The sequence below is a fragment of the Drosophila bipectinata genome, chromosome 4 (genome assembly GCF_030179905.1).
Source record: "Drosophila bipectinata strain 14024-0381.07 chromosome 4, DbipHiC1v2, whole genome shotgun sequence".
Classification (NCBI taxonomy): Eukaryota; Metazoa; Arthropoda; class Insecta; order Diptera; family Drosophilidae; genus Drosophila; species Drosophila bipectinata.
The window spans coordinates 15,958,841-15,972,203 of NC_091740.1; the positions used below are offsets into that span (position 1 = coordinate 15,958,841).

Below are 13,363 nucleotides of genomic sequence, written 5' to 3' on the forward strand. Positions count from 1 at the left end.
AGTTTGAACGGCCGGGATCGGCTGACTATATCCTATAGTTGCCACATAACTCATTGATCGGAAATGCTGTATCTTTGGTAAGAGAGTAGAAAAATGTAGAGTAAGAAAGTAGGAAAATTATCAAACTTTGTATGAATGCTACTTTTGGCAAAATAAAACGACGTACCAAAGATTATAAGGATCGGACGACTATATCCTATAGCTCCAATATACCTGAACAATCGGAAATGACCCGACTTTCGTGTTTTTGAAGATAGAAAGTTGTAACTTCGTACATATTCTATTTTTGGTCACTTGATCCGACCCACAAATTGATAAGAATCGTTTGGCTATTTCTTATAGCTGCCATATAAGAAATGCCAACTATAATTGTCGAAAAATATTGAATATTGAAATATTTTTTAAAGCTCATACATTTTGAATTTTCGGTTTTTGAATATTTCTTCTTTTATTCTGGTACAACGGATGCGGAAAAGTGTACAGACTAAGAACTTAGCCGTCTTTTAAGGTTTAGTTTTTTTTACGGACTCTTACAGACTGTTTACGAATTGAGTTTATGCTTAGATTTGGCTCTTTTTGGCACAGTGGTTCAAGGTACTGAACTAAAACTGAGGTCCTTCTTGAGACAGACTAGTAACGGAATTAAAGAGTTTGTTTAGTCATTGATAGTTTTCAATGCCGGTAAATTAAAAGTATATTGTATTTCATTTTAAATGTTATAAAAATATTTATTTGGGGGCATATGAAATCTGGATTTTACAAAGGAAAGCTAATTTAGGGTGCGAGCGCAGTAAGATTATGAACGAGAGTGCGCCAACCTTAGAAAGTTGAAAACTAATTGCCGAATTAGTTGAAAACGAGCGGCCGAAAGGGAGTCGGCTTGCGACCAACAATGATTACGTTATTAATTAATTATCTAAACCTAACAGTTGCTTGCTGCATGACCCGACATTCTCCCCCTAGTTAAGGCTTCTACTACAGGTACAGGTTAGACACTGCGCGCTTAGTAACTCCAGATAAGGTTTTAACTCCTTCTCGACCAGGGATTAAGTCCATTATTCTCGCAAGCGGCCATTTCATCGTAGGCAGGTTCTCGTTCTCACATCGTTCAGGGCCAAGACAGGACTGATGGCACGGCAATTGAAGCGCTGCTGAAGAAGTTTTACTCCTCCTTCCATCGGGACCACAAAGACTGCTGCGGGAACGACGTGCGCTGCCAGAAACGAGCAGGAATGAGCAGGACCCTTGCGTGTAACTCCAGGGTCGATCTTTCAGATGGGACCGCGGTTGGCCTCTTCTCTTGGGCTCCATGGAGAAACGGAGGACCGTGAGACCACAGCTTATACTCGATCAATTAATTGGGAAGAGCACCACGCGACAGGATATCTGTTGGGTTCAAAGAAGTGGGAACATACCGCCAATCCATTTCTCTAGTTAGCTTCTGAATGGTCGAAACTAGATTTTTCGTCGAAAACATTAAACCGGGAGGGTTCTTTTCTAATTCAAGACAGAGCAAAAATACTTTCCAACGTAGACCTTCAACTGAGCTACTTCCGACATAAGTCGAGCCAACAACTCGGCTCTCCATAACTCCAGCTTCGGAGGTCTTTAAAGGCGCAACCCGGGTCTTCGAGCACAGTAAATAGTTTGCAGATCCTGCGCCCTTGGACACGACATAAACGCAAGCCAAATACGCCTCAATGCTGGCATCACAGAATCCATGGATATCCACCTCGGATTTTGATGTTACCGCCCATCCAGGGAATTCGGCGCGCTGCGCACTAGCAAAGCTGCTACAAATTATATTCCAGTCGCAGTGAAGAGCTCGAGAAAGACTTTCATCCCAGGACAACTTCTCCCGGCACAGCTTCTGGAGAAAGATCTTCGCCTTTGCAAATACAGAACCGACAAGTCCTAATGGGTCATAAAGCCGAGCGACTGAAGAAAGAACGATGCACCTAGTGGGCTTTGAGGTTGACTGAATCCCTTTAAACGAAATTGGCCTTTGGCAAGGATCCCGGATGTATGCTTCTTTATGCTGTCCTCAGGAAAAACCCGAACACAACGATACATTTTGCAAATATCTCCAGTAATGACCACCCGAAGGCACCTTAATAGAATATTCAGTAACTTTGACTGAATAACTGGGACAGACATCAACACGTCATTCAATGAATATCCAGAAGTGGTGACAGCAGACCCATCAAAGACAACCCTGAGCTTGGTTGCTGAACTGTTTGCTTTAAAATACAATGGTGCGGCAGAAAGTACTGGCTAGTGACGCTCGCATCAGCAGGGAATGGAGAAATATGACCCAACCTTAAATACTCCTTTATGAAGGCAGCATATTGCTTCTTCAATTGAGGACGGTGACAGAGCTTCCTTCCGAAGGAAAGAAATCGTCGAACTGCTTGGGAGTAAGATAAGCGCCGGAATCCAGCCGAGCAACATGTTGCACGATATGCGCATCGCAATCTAGCTCCTCCTTCATCCGCTTCACAATACGCTCTGAGCAGTCTTCGATTTCCCAAAACCGGCGGAGCAGAAAATTCAACTGATTATCCAGCATCTTTGCGCTCTTCGGAACATCCTTGTGGGCAGTGTAAACGAGTGAAATTCTCTGAACATGTGAACCGCCTCCACACAAGATCATCCAAGTCGGGTTTTTTGCAGCAATGGCAGGTCGGCTGAGAGCTTAATTTACCCAACAGCAGCTCATAAGACAGACTGGCTCCGATAAGAAGATCGATGCTCTGTGGACAGAAAAATTCAGGATCAGCCAAAGAATGATTGCCAGGAATATTCCAACTGGAGACATCCAAACTGAAGCTAGGCTGCAGGTCCGTGATATTGGCGGCGATGACGGCGTTATCCAGGGCCGAGTAATCGGAGCAGGAGAACATCAACAGAGAATCAACAACATTATCATCAACAGAGGAGAGAGAGAGAGTCTGTCTCAAAGCCGATGTCAGACACCGCCATGAAAGATACCAGACCCCACCATGAATGACTTGCACCTCCGGAGCTGTAGCTAACTTGCCAACCGGAAAGTGATCACGTGCACCTGCGTTCCAGAATCCAACAGCGCTCGGCATGGAACAAGGGATCTATCGCGACTAAGAACAAAAATGTTCGCTGTAGCAAACAAAGATATATCGCCGCTGCGACCTTGAGCAACTAGTATATTAGCAGTGGACGGCGGAGAGGCTACAGGCTCGGCGCCCTCGTCTATGGCTGACGTGGGAGGACCAAACAAAGGCTGGCCGCTAGATGCCTCCGGCTCCAGAAAATGGAGTAGGCTGTGATGCCTCCTTCCACAACTGCGACAATAAGCACATAGCAACTCACGCATTTGAAGGCCCGTTTGGAGACCCTTCCAACAAAGACCGAGTCACCTAGCCTCCAAGGCAGATTTTACGGGGCATTGACAGAAATCGGGGGCATGCAGACATTATATGGAACCATCCACCGCATAAAACACAGGCGGAGGGAGGATAATCTTCTGTTATTTGCACCTCGACGCTTTCCCGCTCGAGCGCTCTTCCCGGGGCGTATGTAGATATGGAAGATCGAGCAGAATTCAGCCCATTCCGAGTATTCGACGCTCAAGGTAGGGAGAGGCAGAGGAGGCAACGCTTGGAAACTTTGACTTAACCCTGGGTCAGCCTGCATGGTGGAGATTCCGTTGACAAGGGTGGAGTAGGCAAACTCAGCAATTTGATAAGAGCGAAGAGCCTGCATCGTCGCTACGAGCTCCAAAACAGTTTAACGCTGAACGACGATACATTTTGTCGAACGAAGCTCTAATTTTGTTAATTTGCTGTCCCATTTTCGTTTTAGTTATTTTCTCTAAATATCTAAATGTCACGAGTGAAAATGAATCAAAAACCCACTAGCTTTCACATACACACATATGTACATGCAAAAAAAGACTTTTTGAATCGTCTCACAAGGTCAAACGGTCCTGGAAAGAACAGAGCAAGTGGGAACAGAAAATATTGCTCGTAATTTGAACGAGAGCAAAATTGTTATACGAACAGAGCAAACGGTTTGTCTCAAAGACTCTCAAAGACTTATTGAACAACATATATTTTGAGACCCCAGCAATCGATTAACAGTTCTTTGCGAGCTATGGTTATTTGTATTTGATAAAAGTGTTACTGTGTGTTATTACTTTGTAATAAAATAAATAGAAAAAATTGTATTTTCAGCTCAGTGAGATGCACTTTTATCGTTAAGTGAAGTTAAGAATGGTTGTGATCTAACGTAAAGTGTTCCATTGATTTTTATAAAGTGCCGTACTTTTGTACTATACATACACAGTATGTCTTAAGAGACTCTTTTTACAAAAAGACTCAATAAAAGTGTCTTTGACAGACCGAATCGAATATAAAACAAACAAAATGTGATTTTCCTTGAGCAGAACACTTTTAGTGCAAAAGCACTTTAAAATTTGTAGTTCTCTAAGTGTTCCGATTTTCCGAATTTTTTTTGGACACTTTAAAATAACATTTTTGTGCAAGCTCTAGTATTTGAAATTTCAGGCTTACCAAAACTGAAAAGTATTGCTGGATTGTGAGAAAAATCTTTTAAGATTTTTATTTGTATATTGATTTGTATATTTTGTTAAATCTAAATAATTTTATAGGCAGCGATTCGTTCAATGCAGCAGTTCTATCCTCTCACCAATACACATTCACTTTTGTTCGAGTTTTTCTGGCTCAGCCCTGTTTTAATTGTAATATGTTATATTGTAATAATTGTTCATTTTCATAATTGTGCTTTTCTTACTATGCCGTTGCACAGTGGTTGCGCCCGTAGGCCATAAATCGAAAAAAGGACTTGAAAATAATTATTCAAAATGTAAATAATTTGTCTCTAAATTGACCACATTTTGTCATTGCAAGCTATTTTTTCCGGAAATCTAACGGGACATTCTAAAAATAGAATGCAAAGTGTGAACACGTGTTCAATTTTGCTGCTGCAGCTACGTTAGTGAGCTTTTTGTCAAAACAAAAGTTAAGTTCAAAGTGGTCGGACGTTCGCAAAAATTCACCAAATTTAAAATGCATTTTAAAGTTGAATGTATTATCTTTAATAAATGGGTTTTATGAAATTTATCTGACTAATTAAATTTTTTTTTTCTATATTTTACATCTATTTACCCTTTTTTGTCTTTTTTGTGAACGTCTTTTTCATGTTTAGTTAAAGTTTTAGTTGTGGTCCCACGAAATCCCACAAATAGTATGTATGTTAATGTGTTCGTCGGACTTTTAGGGTACTGTATGCCTAAAATCAGCTGCAGAAATTAGCAGATGTTAATATAATCGGAAAAATACTGATGCTATCTAGCATTTGCCAAGGGGAAGTTTTTCCTTATTGTGCTTTTGTTTTGTTCTCGTTGCTCGTGTTTGTAATGTTTTTGAAATATTTCTATTTACTTATATCACTTTTTAGGAGATTCCCATAAGTGTGCATTTACACGACTATATATTTTTAATCTTTGGTGTGCAGAAGGTGGCACCAACGCTGGAAGATTAAAAAAAAATATTGAAGTTATGCAAGAGCAAATGGAAAACAACGGATACATTCCCGAGCTAAGCCAACTACCAAAACGAATTGATTGCATATGCAAAAGAATTGCTACTTTTTGGAATAGATACAAACGGAAGAAAACTGCAATTATGCAATATTAATCAAGTTGATTATCAGACTACTTTTGTCTTCTGATCCATTTATTACAGGACTAAGAAAATTACCTTGCAAATTTAAGTCCAATTTAAAGAAATCAACTTTAGATTTGTTAGAAGAATTTGATTAACTATTATGTTTTCTTTGTTTTTTTGATTTAATTTATGTTTTTTTATTTTATTTGATATGACGTCTAATTTGTTTACAAAAGTGTATTATTATTAAAGTATTTGAATATTACTTGAAACTGGTACTTAATTAAGTTAAAAATTTTTGCTAAGACAGCTTTCCGATTGATATGATATAGTTTTCCGATTTGGACTATGTTTGGCAAGCATATATAAAACTGGCCACACGCATAAAATTTGTAAGTTTGGTTTACATATCTTGAAAATCAAAAAAGTTTTCTATCCTATCATTCCTATGGCAGCTATATGATATAGTCGTACGATATGGCCAATTTTTTTACTAAGCATTTTAAATATTTTTTTAGAATTTTGGTGTAAATTTCGTTACAATATCTGAACTAGAAGTACTTAAGGCCGCGGCTTAATACAAGCCCAACCACTGTGCGTTGGTGATCTGGCATTAATTAATGGAAATGTGAATGCTGAAAAGTTCCAAGGTGTTCTGAATCATCACCTTCTACCCTCAATGAGGAATCATCTTTCTCATGCCCCAAACATAATCTTTCAGGACGACTCAGGTCCTTGCTATCGTGCAAAAAAAAGGAATACATTTTATTTTTTTTATTTTTTAAGAATTTTTTTAATCAATAAAGTTTTAAATTTTTAGTATTTTTTTTTTTTTAATTTAGGTAATACATTATTTGCAGAAAAATCGAGTATCAACATTAGACTGGCCAGGCAGAAGTCATGATTTTTATCCGATTCAATATCGTTTTCCTATTTTAAAAGTTAAAATACACAAAAAGAAACATAAAGAAATAAGAGAATTTAATTTAATAGTGGAAAGTGTCTGTTATAAAGACATAATTAAGAAAACTAACGACCACTTGGTAGATTTTATGCCATCAAGAATAAAGGCTGTATTGAAAACTCGAGGAAGACAAACTAAATACTTAAGAACCAAAAAAAAATTATTTTTGAATACGTTAAATACTAAGCTATTAAGAAATAATTTTAAAAAATTTTTGTTACCTTGGAATAGTTAAAAAAAAATTTTTTTTTTGTTTGCCTACATTTTTGGTAATTCCATCGAATATTAAAGTATACGTTTTATTTCCAAATAAAACATAATAAAATTTAAAAGATAAAGTTTTGATTTATATTAATTTTATTTTTTAAATTTTTAAATTTACTCCATAAACTAAACACTGGCTGAAAAAAACTAAAAAAGTAGTATTTTCTGCCTTTGTTCTGCCATTGATATGTTTGATAGAGCAGAAATAAAAATAAATTTGTACAACCCTTTTAATAAATTAGTTGTCATTTTTTGTTATGAGATAACATATTAAAAGTTATGAGAATGATATAATTTCACGTAAATCGCTTAAATAAAAAGGTTCCATTTTTTTGCGCTTCCAAACTCAATATTTCTATGAATAAACCCAGATATTTTATAAAATTGTTTTTCTATCATCTCTGAGAGTATCATAATTTAGTCCAAAAGTAAGCAACGCAGAGAATGACACATCTCCGATCCTTTAGAGTATATATATTCTTGATCAGGATCACCTCCTAAGTTGATATGAGCATCAGTGCTTTCAGGTTTTGAGAGATAAAATAAGCTAGATTGAAGAAAAAAATAAGCTAGAATAAGCAAAAAATTAAAAAAAAAAATCTAAAAGTAAGCTAACCATGGAAATCATTAAAATAGTTGATTTTTTACTTTTAATGGTACGATATTGAAATGATATTTATATAACTATTATTAAAGAACAATTTTCATCAACTTCATCATTAGATTCCATATACTTGGCGGATGATTGAACTAAAGCGAGGTATTTCGTTGGAAGTTGGTAGTCATTACAACATTGCCATGACGTCGCTGTCCATATCTAGAACATTAAAATAAAAATACTTAGTATATTTTAAATAATTTAAAATTTCAAAAACAAACCTTATTATTGCAAGCAACCTAAAAACAAAGTGCATGCTTTTAAAACACATTTTGTTGCGCAACTTTGTTTTTACGATGTTCATTTGGCTGAATACCCTCTCAACCGCAGCATTCGACCGTGGCAGTGAAGTTATATGCAAAGCAAATAACGCCAGTTGCTCGATTGCTTTGTTTTGGCCAGCATCCTTGTTCAACAAAACTCTATAATCTGTTTCTTTTTATCCCAATTAGGGATGTAGTCTCATGTTCCGGCCTACTTTTTAGAGGTTATTTCAAAAAATTTTTTTTGTAATAAAAAATAATGCGATCATTTCAATTTTCACATATGTTTTTATAAGCATCATAAACTATTTTAAAATATTTTGTTTAATTTATTCTTGTGTAGTTTAATACACTTTATAGCATGCCAAAGTATGCATATAAAAAAAGGTAGGTCCCTGGTGCAGGTGATTTCGACTGCTAGAGTCATCCGAAACAAAAAATTAGAATAGATTATTGTTTTGTAAGCTATGGCTCTGTCCCTGTTTGTTACGGCTCTGTCCCGTACTAGAATGAAATATTTTCATCAATAAAAAAAACAAACAACAAAATAACGAACTCACAAAAAAAAAAATTTTTTTTAATTTAAAAAATTTATCTTATGATAAAAAAAAAATAATTATTAAAAATAAATGATTCTAGTACGGGACAGAGGTGTTACTTTTTAGAACAACATATCCAAATTTCAGCTAGATCGGTACTGTCGGGTCAAGCAGCAAGCAACTAATTTATACACAACAATTAATTAGTAACTGATGTTTTGCTGGTCGCAAGCCGACTCTCTTTCGGCCGCTCGGCTTTGCTACTTCGGCGTTTATAGTTAGCGAGCATCCGCACAGCCTATTCTGGAAGTTTGGTGCCACTCTCGTTCATCTCCTTACTGCGCTCGCATCCCAAATTGGATTTCAAATATTGTACATAAATCCTCATAAATCCTAATTTCATATGCGGCCTGAATAAAGTTATAACGTTGAACCTAATTAAATTCTGATTTTTTATTTACGGCATTGAAAACGCTCAATGACCAAACAGGTACCATAGAATTTTGTGAATCACCTGCGCCGCACACAAAAATGTCGTGTCTAGCTTATTCATTCATCAAAATATCTGAAATATTTTTTTTTTGCTTTGCATGGGCGCAGAAAAAGTGTATTTTAATCACTTTATTCATCTTATTAGTCTGTTGTTTTATTTTATATATTGCGGGTCTCTGGTCGGCTCGTCTCTTATCGATGTAGTTTTATCTGTACCGTCCGGAAGAGCAGTATGCAGTGTCTCTTTGAGCTATGCTCATGTGCGTTTGACCTTGTCTCGCCTAGGCGTGCTATCCCCTTTTACAATGCATTTGGACGCTAAAGCGTGAGAAGCTGCGGAAATAAAATTCAATTAAGGAATTTAATTGAACGCTGTGATTATTTTATTAAAACTGGGAAATTTGCCGGCTACGGAAAAGGATAGGAAGCTCAACCATGATACAATTATATAATTTTGTGCATGTTCCAAAGTGTATTGAAAAAAGAGCTTTGGGGGAGCAGTCTTTGGGCTGTACCTTTATTGAGAGCTCTCAAATTTGCGATACGCATTTCAGTGCTTCACAGTGGAAGTCGATATCAGGCGCAGAACTTAAACAAAAGAATGGCTGTCCAAAAACAAAAACAAAGAATAAAGTCAAACTCTAAACTTATTAAAATAAAATTATAAACACTACAACTCTTGTCATAACTAAGAAAAACTTTTAGACCCATGCTCCGTGTAAGGGTTAATCAAAGTACTGTATAGCCGTTTCACTCGCACTATTCAACGCTTACTATGTTAAAATAAAAACAAGAAAGGAAAGCTAACTTCGGGCGGAGCCAAAGTTGATATACCCTTGCAGTAAAAACCGGATACATATCGCAAACATCGGATATAGTTGGCCGATCCTTAGGTTGGATGAAGTGACCAAAACTAGAATCTGTACCAAGTTCCAGTTTTCTATCTTCAAAAACACGAAAGTTGGGTCATTTCCGATCGTTCAGTTATATGACAGCTATAGGATATAGTCGACCGATCCCGGTCGTTCCGACTTATATACTGCGTGCAAAAGAAGGAAGGGTGTGTGCAAAGTTTCAAGTCGATAGCTTTAAAACTGAGAGACTAGTTCGCGTAGAAACAGACAGACAGACAGACGGACAGACGGACATGCTCATATCAACTCAGGAGGTGATCCTGACCAAGAATATACATACTTTATAGGGTCGGAGATGTCTCCTTCACTGCGTTGCACACTTTTGGAAAAAATTATAATACCCTCTGCAAGGGTATAACAAGAAAGGAAAGCTAACTTCGGGCGGAGCCGAAGTTGATATACCCTTGCAGTTAAAATCAAACATATATCGCAAACATCGGATATAGTTGGCCGATTCTTATGATTAAATCATAATAAAACCAATAAACTACAATAAAAAATCTAAAAAAAAGTCCCAAGATCCTATCTTCAAAAACACGAAAGTTGGGTCATTTCCGATCGTTCAGTTATATGGCACCTATAAGATATAGTCGGCCGATCCTTATGAGATTTGGCATGTAGTAATTTTTTGCCAAAGATAGCTCTCAAAATTTGAACTCTCTAACTTTAAAAACACCAAAGTTATACCATTTCCGATCAATCAGTTATATGGCAGCTATAGGATATAGTCGGCCGATCCCGGCCGTTCCGACTTATATACTGCGTGCAAAGGAAAGAAGGGTGTGTGCAAAGTTTCAAGACGATAGCTTTAAAACTGAGAGACTACGCGTGAGAAACTGTCCGTTTCTACGCGAGGCTATTCTATTTTTTTCAGAAGTGTGCAACGCATTAAAGGAGACATTTTTTTTGTCGCTCATAAATTGCCTATGCTTGACACTATAACAAATTGTAAAACGATCGGTCGAGTATATCCTAATTTGCCATATAACTGAACTATCCGAAATGACCCAACTGTGGTATTTTTACTGTGGTACGAATTCCGAACGCATAGATCTTGAATAATGTAGGAGATGAAACTATCCGAATTGGAACTGTGAGTCGTATGGTATTTGCACAAATCAAGTTTAAGTGAAAAGCCTCGCCCAATACCACCCCAAAACTGAAACTTCGTTGTAGCGTAAGTTCAAACAAGTTTTTGTAAAATGTTTTAATGCCAAAGTATTCCAATGGCTAATCTACACCTACAGGTAGGTAAAAACTACTGGTAAAAAGTAGTTCTAACTATAATGGAGAGCTTGCTTTGGACGGATCCTAAGTTAATATATCCTTAGGCAGTTTTTAACTCATTATGAGATAAGTAACGGATATACAAAAATATATCGCCCAAATCGGTCCAGCTCAGTGAAATTTGCTGCAGCTGCAGGACCCCACTTCTTCCTATCTACTTAAGTGCCCAAAGAAGTCTACTCTTCCTGAGGCGGTTCGCGGTCCCATCCAGATTTCCGGATGAAGCTGCACCCAGGATTTGGAGTCACAGGAAGTGCCTGTCACTGAAGTCACCTGAAGTGCTGAAGTTAAGTCACTTCACCTGTGGCACAGGAAGTGTGTGACTGTCTTCTTTCCTCCACCTCCCTGCAGCTCCTGAAGAAATCGTAGCGGGGCACTGGTTGTCTAGCCGCGTGCGTTCCAATTAACCAGTGTCCCGTGATGGCATTCATCGCTTGACTGCAGTCCTGCCAACTTCGTTTCTTTACGTTACGTTCACGTTGCAATGCCTAATTGTTCTTTCTTCGGGAGGAGAGGGTTAGTAGTACCTGCCCTTGCTATTTCGTCGGCGAAATTTCCTTCATGGTCCCGATGTCCGGCACCCATATGAGGCGGTTGCCATGTTACTCCACCATCTCTTAACAGTTCTGCGAAAATCATTCACTGAGTTGCTTACTTCTAACATAAATTATTAATCTTTCAGCAAAGGTATAAATTAGTGGTGGGTACTTCATGCATTCATGTGATTTAAATTCATTATTATTAGTAACGAATAGCAGAAAGTAGGTCGCAAGCATGACGTTTCATACGTTTATACTGTGTGTGTGCGGCAGAGCTCGGGAAGAGATATTTCCTATGCCCCTGAAATAGGGCTCTGCCAACACCTGGTATAAAAGTAAATGCCTGACAAAAAAAGGTGCGTTTGAATATAAAATACTACATAACTACTACATTTATTATATTATAACAAAATCTTTTTTTTTTTACTTACAGATTACAAAATACTTTACTGGGAAAAATTAAAGAACGCGTTTAAGCCAGAATTTCATATATAAGTATTATAGAATATGTAATTCCTATAGAAATAAAATAAAGTATTGTATAAATGTATGGTTTCAATTCTTTTAAAGTTGCATACTGGGACCTAATGCAACTTCATCCATATTGATAAATAGATATGTACCCCATAGGAGTTAAAGAGGTGAGTCAATCAAGAGAGGTATAACAGTGGTCGGTACGGGAGGATGGAGGGAAAGCGAAAGTAGAAAAGGAGAAGTTTGGGCCGCGCGGCAGAAGGCAGTGGTATGTTCCGAAAAACGCACGATTTAGACAAAAATACAATCGATGCCAGAGCTAGTTCAGGTGGTCCATAATGAACGATGAGGAGTGGCTAACGTAAAAACAATTCAGGAGGAGTTTTGAAACTTTTTTCTACCAAAAGGATATTTTGAACCTGGTTCAGGTCAGCGGAAGTAGTGACAAGAGAAGCCTTTTAAGGTTTACATGGTGGAACTTCGGTCTTTAATAAGGCCATTGGGGAAGACTACAAGCCGCCCACTCAGGGCCACAACACAAGAGATGGGCATCCAAGTGGCAAAAAGAGAAACCGCACCAAGGTTTGACGCAGCAACAGGTCACCAAAAGAAAAGGATGGATGTCAAAAACCCAACGCAGGCATGCCACAGGTGTGGAGGCATGGCCAGTGAGGAAGTCGTCGGGTGCAGAAGTCGTCGAGGTGGTAGAAGCAGTTAGATGGGCCATAAGGGCCATGATAGACACAAGAGCAACAACAAGTTAAATCTCTGAGAAGTTAGCAGAAAACTCGGACATCGCCGAAAAACGCGTAGCGTATAGAAGACTGGTGAAGCTGTAGGGACTACACGGAAACACGTGTGGTGTCTCCAGACAAGCTAAGTTTCGGCGACAAGAAGAAAAGACCGAACCTAGTGATGATGCAAGGCATAGAATCCTATGGTGCTAGGTATAAAATATCCTCGGACAGTTCGGCAAGACCAATACCAGGCAATAGAAATACCAGTGATAGCTGTGGCTGGAATATTGGGAAAAAAAATATTATAAGAGGTTTTAAAAAGGGGAACTACAAACGTAAGCAGGCCATAAAGGATTACTATGACAAGAGCTTTTGGAAAAAGGGTGTGTCAAGCCGCGCTACCGTGCAGGAAGATTACACTGCTTTCAGTGTTCGCGTACCATGATGACATTTTGTGATCATACGCACAAGTGAGGAGCATATGGAGAACTAAAAGAAAGGTTTCAGGAGGCTGACATTTCCTTTCTCCACTTTAAATGTAGTAAAAAGAGAAGAGAGAGGACAGA

The 13,363-nt window shown here is 38.0% G+C and overlaps 1 protein-coding gene across 2 annotated transcripts in view; it reads left to right on the plus strand.

The window, feature by feature from the left end:
- dpr7 (defective proboscis extension response 7) overlaps positions 1 to 12,126 on the plus strand; it is a 131,947-nt gene extending 119,821 nt beyond the window's left edge. For both annotated transcript variants that reach the window (XM_043213375.2, XM_043213376.2), the window contains exon 8: positions 12,020 to 12,126. The gene's annotated coding sequence lies outside the window, so the exon portion shown is untranslated. The remainder of the gene's footprint in view (positions 1 to 12,019) is intronic.
- The last annotated feature ends 1,237 nt before the right edge of the window (positions 12,127 to 13,363 follow it).